We start from the raw sequence: 9,794 nt of genomic DNA, 5'->3' as shown, positions 1-9,794 counted from the left end.
AAAAAATATGAATTCAGCTTGATGTATGATCTGATATTATTATGAAATCTTTAGTACTTTTACGATTCATGTGTTGATGGTCTAGCTACTTGCGATATTATGTGCAAGATCTTATAAAAAGGCAATCCAGTGCACGAAACATCCCGCGTTTATGCAGGGTCTGGAGAAGGGCCACACCCCAAGGGGGGTGATATAGGATGCTTACCATGATGTAAGCATCAGTGGCTGATTCCAGGGCTCGAATCCATGACATATGTCGCACGAAGACAACTTTACCCTTGGTGCAAGGCTCCCCTTCCAAGATCTTATAACGACATGCATTTTCAAACAAAAGGAACCAGCTTACACAATTCATATATTTACTCAATCAGATCATTTATAAGATAATTATATGTAAATATGTATGATGGATTATCAATCAGTAATCTGAAAAACAAGTGTAACTAACCTATTATACTAAACCTACTATAATATATTAGATTACATTAATCATATCATTAGGAGATCTTTAATTTACAATGTCTGTTTCTACAATAATAATAATAAACCCAGAAAAATCTCACAAGTGGGTTATGATTGTTTAGCACAGTGCAGTCACATAACCATCTGGTAAGCAGAAGAAATTCACAAAATTAGGAGTTTCTAATTAACGTTTACTACATGACCTCCCAAATTGTTTGCTACAGATCCTCTTCTCCTCTTCTCTAGCTAGTTGTATACTTCATTAGTCTATCCATAATCTCTATCTCTTCCATTTGGTTGTTATTAAAAGCACACACAGAATTAGAATTATAATGACGGAATAAAACAATTGGATTATTTTCAATTCTAGTTGCTATCCAATTTTGGTTTTTCCTCCTAGTTTGAAGCAAAATAGTTGAAAAACAAAAGACACGCGGTTGCCGGGATTGAACCCGGGTCATCCGGGTGACAGGCAAGAATACTTACCACTATACTACAACATCTCTAATTTGTCACATGCTTACAGAATTTGTGAAGATAAACATAGTTTCCATGATTATCAAAATGAAAATTGTTAATGACATTAAAGAATTTTACAAAAAGGAGTTTCTTTATTTAAGTAGCAGTTTAGGAAAATTCACCATTTTGGAGCCAAACTGTCACAGCCAGATGCATTCAACTTATAAGCAGTAGATGCAAAAAGTTCAATTTTTAAGGTTCTTAGCATTGAACTCATTGTACATTAAAAATTACAGGCCTAATTTTTGCAATTTTAATAAATTTTTAGACATAAATTTATATTTCGCATAAAAAGTATTGATTCATATGAATCCGCTTCCGCCACTCTACATCCGCCTCTGGATAGATGCTTGTGCACAGGGCATAAGAAAGATTTTGAACCAGCAATGTCCCGTATTATCCCAATTCAGCTAGCATGTGGGTTTGGACTTGGGATTTGGGGTTATAAAACTTTACCTCTGGTCCTATAATAATTCCAAATTTAAAAAAAAAAAATGTTTACGTTGTGCCTTCTTAAAGAGAACAAGCTGAAAGTGAGAAGTCAGATACAAGTGATTGAACAGGAAATACAGATGAAGGCCTGGATACCTCAGATGCTGAATACTTGGTTGAAATTCAATATGATCAAATTGAAACATCGCAAATATTGGAAACTTCTCTGGGGACACAAATTTTGAAGGAAGTAACAGCAACAATAAAAAATCCAGTGTATTCCCACAATTGGGTCTGGGGAAGGTAATGTGTATGCAGATCTTACCGCTACCTCAGAGACGGATCAAAGATTTAAATTCTATGGGTTCAAACTCATTATATTGTTAAAGTTATGGTTCATATATTGTCACGACCCAAAATCCCACCACAGGCGTCGTGATGGCACCTAGTCTCTAAGACTAGGTAAGCCGATTTCCATTACATTTCGAAGCCATTTTTTATTTTTTTGAATGTGAATTGAATAGTTAATCAAAACCAACAGCAGAACAAATCTGAATATAACAACATCCCAAGACTGGTAGTACTGAGTCACGAACTCTAACTGAATACATGAAATAATCTCAAGGATCGAATACTCAATACTGTTTGATTAATAATTAACAGTACAATAAAATGGAAAGGCTTCAAGGGACTGCGGCGACCAAGTAGCTCTACCTTGAATCCTTGCGATCACACTTTAACTCTGTCCGAGTCCGATAGCTCAAATACCTGGCTCTGCACAAAAATGTGCAGAAGTGTAGTATGAGTACACCACGGTCGGTACCCAGTAAGTATCAAGACTAACCTCAGTGGAGTAGAGACGAGGTACAGTCAAGACACTCACAAGTCTAATAGCTTGTGCAATAAGATATACAAAATAATAGGAAACAAATAACAATAAGTGCAACAAGAACACCATTAATAATGCTCAACAATTTATAAATATAAGTACATCCAATTAAATCAAGTATTTCAAATAAATATCTTTCACATATAATTCTTCCGAATAAATCTCTTTCAAATATAATTCCTTCAAATAAATATCTTTCAAATATACTTCCTTTAAATAAATCTCTTTCAAATATAATTTCTTCAAATACCTTTCGAATGTAATTCTTTCAAATAAATCTTTTTGAATAAAAATCTTTCCAAATAAATATTTTGAATATAATTCTTTCAATTAAAAAGTCACCATGTGACACTTCATTTCATAATCATACAACTACGGGTCTCAGCCCATTTTCATATTTTTCATAAATACGGGTCTCAGCCCACTTTCATATTTCCACGGCACTTCGTGCCTATAATTAAATCAACATATTTTTCCAGCACCTCGTGCCCTCATTTCAAATCACAACGGCACGGACAATTCACGTGCCAATATCATCATTATTTACACACGAAACCTCGTCCCCCCATTTCATATCATAATCCGCCAGGCAATGGCCAGAGACTCCAATTTAAACATAAATCAGACTATTACCAATTTATCAACAATAAGACCAATTGCACAAGATATAAAAGTAAACACAATAAAAATCATAACATCACATACAAATTTCCAACGCAACAACCTCACATCATCACATATCATCTCTGACAATAGACACAATTATCTCTCCTATAGCCACCCTTATTACTCCTATAATAGCCTCCCTTATCCCTCCGCCCTGACAATAGCCACCCTTATCTCTCCTATAGCCACCCCCGACCTCCACCTCGAGCTGGTTGAGCAGGTGGGGTGGCAGCTGGTGTTGTAATCATAGCCTGAGGACCCGGTGGAGCACGTTGTGGCTGAAAATTATGTGGAGGTGCACCCCTCCTAATCCTGGGGAAATCCCTCACCATGTGGCGAATGTCGCCACACTCAAAACAAGCTCTGGGAGGGCGTAGTTGCTGTGACTGGCTCGGGCCAGGTCTGCTAGATACTGGCGGTGCATAATAAGGCTCCTGGGGTCTAGAAGGAGCTGAAACACCGCTGGCGGCTGGAAGAGTTGAATGAACGGTGCAGCTCATATAACCCTTACCATGGCGAGCTGCTGGGACACGAGCTCCAGAATAATAACCAGTCTCTCGAGACCTCTTGGCCTCCCTCTCTTCTTTATCCCGGGCAAACATGCCCTCAAACCTCCTGGCAATACTCACAGCCTGCTGTTAAGAAATATCCATCTCCAACTCCCTGTCCATACTACTCCGGATGCTGGTATGGAGTCCCTCAATAAACCATCGAACCCTCTATCAAACTGTGGCAACTAAGGCCGGTGCATGTCGGGCCAAATCACTGAAGCGAACTGCATACTCTGACACATTCATAGCACCCTGGCGCAGCTGCTCAAACTCTGCGCGCCATGAGTCCCTAAGGCTCTGAGGGACATACTCTCTCAAAAACATGTCCGAGAATTGAGTCCATGTAAGTGAAGCTGCCTCAGCTGGACTACTCAACTCATAAGCACGCCACCACTGATAGGCTGCTCCTCTAAGCTGGAATATGGTAAAAGAAACCCCGCTCGTCTCCTCTACGCCTATAGTACAGAGAATACGATGACACTCCTCCAGAAAACCCTGAGCATCATTTGTAGTCAATCCGCTGAAAGTAGGTGGGTGGTACTTCTTTTACCTCTCAAGTCTGAGGTGCTCCGCCTCAGAAGCTGTTGCCCTAACCTCGGGCTGAGTTGGAGCTACCGGCTGCATTGGTACAATCTCTGGAACCTGATCGACCTAAACCCGCTGCTCTGGAGTACCGGCGACGGGAGTTTGTGCTCCTCCCCCAGCCTGAGATGTGGAAGGAGCAGGTGGAATCAATCCAGCCTGAGCTAAGGTTCTGAACATGCTCAGAAACTGGGCTAGAGTCTCCTGGAGGGCTGGTGCAGCAACAGGTATCTCAGGTATCTGCCCTCCAGCTTGAGCTACTGGGGGCTCCTATGTAGCAGCTCGTGTGGGTGCTCTGGCTGCACCACGTGGACGTCCTCGTCCTCTACCCCGGCCCCGGCCTCTCGCGGCTCTAGCTGGGGGCACGGGTGCCTGGCCATCAAATCCGCTTGTACGTGTCCTCACCATCTGTGAGAGAATAGAATAAGGAAGTTTAGAAATTTTGAAGTCAACAATTTTCGAATGACAAGGAATCAAAGTTGTGAAATTTTCCTAACAGTTCTATAGTCTCCCGAAGATAAGTACAGACGTCTCTGTACCGATCCGCGAGACTCTAATAAACCGGCTTGTGACTCACGACATCTATGAACCTAGAGCTCTGATACCAACTTGTCAAGCCCCAATTTCCCCTCCGTGTGACGTCATGACGGCACCTAGTCTCTACAACTAGGTAAGCCTAATATTTTTCGGAATAATGAAATAAAAATATAAATTTAACCAACTATTCAAAGATACGCAACAAATCCCAAAACCCGAACATCGTGAATCACAAACTACAGAAGAAAAAATCTAGTGTCTCTATACATCAGAGTCTAACAAGGAAAAATACAAAAGATAATGGACATGAGAAAGAGTAGAAGGGGACTCCGAGGTCTGCGGACGCGGCAGATATACCTTGAAGTCTCCAAAGTTGTCCCGGCTCACTGATAGTGCGGCTGATAAGGTGAACCTGGATCTGCACACAAAAAACATGTGCAAAGAGTAGCATGAGTACACCACAATCAGTACCCAGTAAGTGCCAAGTCTAACCTCGGTCGAGTAGTGACGAGGTCAGGTCAGGGCCCTACTGGTAAATATATAATAAGACAATATAGAGTGTAATACCGCAATAAAATAAAGGCTGAAATTTAACAACAATGAAATCATAGAAAGTAACAGCTCAGTACACAGAAATACAACAGGGGATCTCCCGAGATACCGTCTCGTAGTCCCAAACACAAATGTGCAGGGGGATCTCCCGGAATACCGTTCCGTAGTCCCAAAGTAAATGTGCAGGGGGATCTCCCGGAATACCGTTCCGTAGTCCCAATGTAAATGTGCATGGGGATCTCCCGGAATACCGTTCCGTAGTCCTAAAGTAAATGTGCAGGGGGATCTCCTAGAATACCGTTCTGTAGTCCCAAAGTAAATATGCAAGACAGGAGGATCTCCCGGAATACCGTTTTGTAATCCCAAAGTAAATATGCAGTACAGGGGGATCTCCCGGAATACCGTTCCGTAGTCCCAAAGTAAATATGCGTACAGGGAGATCTCCCGAAATACCATTCCGTAGTCCCAAAGTAAATATGCATACAAGGGGATCTCCCGGAATACTGTTTCGTAGTCCCAAAGTAAATATGCAAGACATGGGGATCTCCCGGAATACCGTTCCATAGTCCTAAAGTAAATATGCAGTACAGGGGGATCTCCCGGAATACTGTTCTGTAGTCCCAAAGTAAATATGCAGCGCAAACAATAGAAATGCAACTACATCACGAAATCTTACGATTTAGACTAAGTACCAGTCAAGGAAGAAGCAAGAAATTCACTAAGCATGCTGCACAGAGTTCACATAGGCAATTAAGACACGTAGACATGTTGTATTAGACTAAACAGGATAGCTACCAAATGGGAATAACTCAATTAAGAATGAAAATAGATTAATACTCATAAAAATTGTATAACTCAAAATAAAAGGAAAACATGATTTGCTGCTCAGTAAGAAAATCGGGTTTTTTCACAACTAGCACGTGTACATACTCGTCACCTCACGTACACGGCGCTCACATATCACAATAGTTCCAAATCTTAAGGGAATTTCCCCCACACAAAGTTAGGCAAGCCACTTACCTTGAACCAAGCTCAATCAATCGGTCATAATGCCTTTCCCACGAATATCCGGCCCTGAGTGGCCAAAATCTAGCCAAAAGCAATTACATATCATAAACACAACAATAATAGACTCATCTAATTAACGAAATTAACATTTTAACGAAAATTCCGAAATTAACTCAAAAATCACATGTGGGGCCCATGTCTCGAAATCAGGTAAAAGTCATAAAATACGAAAGCCCGTTCACTCATTAGTCTAACCAAATCAAATTTTACTAAAATCAGACACCAAATGGGCCTCTAAATCCACAAATCAAACTTCCAAACTCATAGCCTCAAATTCTCAATTTTCACCTTAAATACACACTAACTAGGTGGAAAAATATATGGGGAAGCAAGATTATTGATCAAAAATAAGCACAAGGGACTTACCTCAAGAAACCCCTCTAAATGCTCTCAAAAAGTTGCCAAACCCAAGCTCAAAATGTTGAAAATGAGCAAAAATCGCGAACCCTTACATTTAAGTGTTCTGTCCAGAAATCTCGCACTTGCGGTCCATAGTCGCACATGCGACGCCGCACATGCGGAATTTCCATCGCAGGTGCGGAAATGACTTAAGGGGGTTGGGTCCGCATCTGCGAGTAATGGGTCACACCTGCACGCCCGCTCCTGCGGAATATTTTCGCTGCGCGATCCCCCACGCCCTGGCCCCTTCCGCTTTTGCGCTCCATCTTCCGCATCTGCGAATTCGCAGATGCGGTTATACCTCCGCACCTGCGACCTCTGGCCTCTTCATTCCAAACTGCACATGAGCCCCTTGGCTCTCTTCTGTGGGCTCACACATGCGGTCATTGTTGCGCAAGTACGATTACACCAGGTGCAGCAGCTTCAGCTATTCTTCCAAAATCAAATTTGATCTGTTAACCATCCGAAACACATCCGAGACTCCCGGGACCTCAACTCAATACACCAACAAGTCCTAAAACACCATAAAAACTTAGTCGAGCCCTCAAATCACATCAAACAACGCTAAAAACACGAATCACCCTCCAATTCAAACTTAAAGAACTTGAAACTTCAAAATTCTACAACCGATGCCGAAACCTATAAAACCACGTCCGATTGACCCCAAATTTTGCACACAAGTCATATTCAACATTACGGACCTACTCCAACTTCCGGAATCGGAATCCGACCCCGATATCAAAATTTCTACTACCAGTCCAAAACTCCAAAAATTAAACTTTCGCCAATTCAAGCCTAAATAAGCTACGGACCTCCAAAACACAATTCGGACACGCCCCTAAGTCCAAAATAACCTAACGGGGCTAACGGAACCGACGGAACTCCATTCTGGAGTCGTCTTCGCACAGTTTCGATTATGGTCACAATTCTAAGACTTAAACTCTCGTTTTAGGGACTAAGTGTCCCAAAACACTCTAAAAACTAAAACGAACCCACCCAGCAAGTCACAATAGCATAAATAGATATGGGAGAAGCAGTAAATAGGGGATCGGGGCTATTACTCTCAAAACGACCGGCCGGGTCGTTACAGCTTTAGGTCAGCAAATACGACTGAAAATATTTTACAAATGAATTATCACTTGAACTTCAAGTTCACATTTTCTCGTACGAGGATCTAGATGTACTCATAATAATTCATTGCATGCATTACTTTTTCAGCTGCCCATTTTCTCTCCCCCCATTGTTGGGATCACCCAACACATATCATTAGCCTTATTTGGGGATCCATCTTTGTGTATTGTGGTGGAATAACTAAATCATATAGCACATTCTTATTTCTAGATGGAAATTATTTGGTTCCTGACCCTGAACCGATTGTGATAGGGAGAACTTATCATAACTTGGCTAGATGCGTACAAGTGCTGTTGTATATTAAATAATACATCACATACCAAATTTTATTTTGGCAGTTTTGTTCTCATAACCAATGGTTTAGATATAATTGGAGGCATACAATTTCTGCTAAACCAACTTGGATTTAAACCAGTATTATCAAGATAAATCATGATAATTTATATTCTGAAACTGTGCTCTAATAATTTGAGCAATCAATCTTGCAAAAGCCAAACTGCAAGTTGATAACAAATGCACATGTGACCATAGAATAGGTGCATCTATTAAAATCATATAATAGTAAACGGTCCACATGGAAGGTGACTGGGCTCATATATTTATCACCTTTTATTCGTTCCAAAATTCAAGGGATTCAATCCCAACCTTAACTGGTATATCGTGAGAATAAGCAGCACAAGAGAATTCTTGAAGAATCTTATATTTCTTCAATACATGCCAATGTAATTCTCAATTAATTTTTCGCATCATAATTGAACCAAGATGGTCAACCGGTCATGCCAACTAATATTTGTTTCAGCAAACCTCTAGTTTACTTGTTACATATGATTCCATCACCGTGCTTATATTTATGTAGTACAAATAGAAAACAAATCGGGTAATCTTTCATATTTACCCGTTATGATTATAGAAATATGAAGATATTCAATATTTCTTTCATTTATAGTTTTAATATGCAAACCACTTTGACTTATACATTTGAAACTCAAAAAGTTTCTTTTGAGACTTTACAATATCAATGTCGTGAATAATTTTATTCATCTGGGTAGTAACAAATTAATTTTTCCGGAGCTCTTAACAATTTTTGTACTACAAGATCTTTTGTCACACCATTCATATGGTAAATGTCTCCTTCACGGAGAAAATTATATCATAACAAATTGTCATGGTCAAAATCATCATAAACAAAATCATTTCTTGCTTTAATTTTGCCTTTAATAACCTTTTATAAGGCACACCAAAATATTTTTTGGTGTATCACATGTACGCGACCAATGACATATTCATGTAACCACACAATAATATTTATTCTCTTTATTTTGCTCAAACCCCTCTTAGAGGTGAGTTGTGTGGTATTCATCTAATCATGCATTGCATGTCTTTATTCATTACTTTTATCACATATTGCCACATTCACCTTTAGGAATGGGTCTACATTCTCAATGCTCATCACAAGTCACATTCTCTTCAAGGAATGGATCATAATCAGCGGCGTGCTTTATTATTTTTCAGATCAATTTGATGGTAAACATTGCCTTCACATTTTGAAGGACTATTTTGAGAACCCTTATTGTTCTCCTTTTATAATCATAGTGATGATTATTATTATTTTGATATTTGGAACGCTCGCGTTCATTATTCAACCACTTGTCTTCATTTAGACTTACTTATTATGTGCCGCTACCGCATTCACTTCAAGAATGGAGCAAATCAAGTGGGGCAATATTCATGCCTTTTCATGAAATATATATTATTTTTCTTTAGTCATCATTATATCATCAATATGGTATAGTGGGACTCAAACCCAATATCTTACCAATATAAAGGCATGTCAGGCCATAATGAATTGGGACTCAAACCCAACTCTTATTATCATGGAGCATCAGGACTTGATCCTGATGTCTTACCCTCATGGTGCATTGCGACTTGAACTCATTGATGTTGATATCATTAATAGCAAAGGACAAAAACAATTTCAAATACGAAGGAAATGCTTACCTCTTGAG

Source organism: Nicotiana tabacum, chromosome 24, assembly GCF_000715075.1.
Source record: "Nicotiana tabacum cultivar K326 chromosome 24, ASM71507v2, whole genome shotgun sequence".
Classification (NCBI taxonomy): Eukaryota; Viridiplantae; Streptophyta; class Magnoliopsida; order Solanales; family Solanaceae; genus Nicotiana; species Nicotiana tabacum.
The sequence above is the reverse complement of the archived record's forward strand: the minus strand, read 5'-3'. Positions refer to the sequence as shown.